The following is a 697-nucleotide window of genomic DNA, read 5'->3' as shown; positions in this document are numbered from 1 at the left end:
CATCAATGTAAGTGAATTTTAGTAAGTATTGTACACTTACAAGAGTGTTTGTTGCTCTGTTTCATTTGAGATTAATTTTTTTCTGGCTGTTGTGTACATGTGTGAAGGTTAGAGAGTGAGTGAATGGAGGAATGTTTCACAGCTCAAGCTTTACAAAATAGTTATAAGTGTGATGTCTGATTTTTTGTTTATGTTTTAGGGAATAGTGTAGGATTGTCTTGTGTGCACTTATTTTTTCCTTGATTTTTTTGTGTCACTTTTTTTCCTTACATTGTGAAACTCATTATACGAAGAAATAGCAGAGATTACTTCTAGTGAGAGGTAAAAAAAGGAAAGAAACCATTCCCTCTAGTTTGTAAGATCTTCACAACTCTAAGCTTATGAACTTTCTTCCATTTATGCAGGATTTGATTCTAGCTTCTATTAACAGCATTGAATATAATTTGGTCAGATTCCATTTATCTGTATATCATACTTTAATCCTTGACGGTGTTGGGAGCAGACCATTATATATATCAAGGGTAGATGTGGAGTTCATGCTCTGGGTATCTGAAATATCTGCTGTTGACCCACAGTGATGTGCGTACTGTTGTTTGAAATAACAAAGAATTTTCTAACGGGTTATATGCTATGTATAATTTTGTATTACTTGATATTACTATGTTACCGACATTTTTTTGTGATTTAAATTCTTGTC

The sequence above is a fragment of the Penaeus monodon genome, chromosome 20 (genome assembly GCF_015228065.2).
Source record: "Penaeus monodon isolate SGIC_2016 chromosome 20, NSTDA_Pmon_1, whole genome shotgun sequence".
NCBI lineage: Eukaryota > Metazoa > Arthropoda > Malacostraca > Decapoda > Penaeidae > Penaeus > Penaeus monodon.
This window is presented reverse-complemented; position numbering follows the sequence as displayed.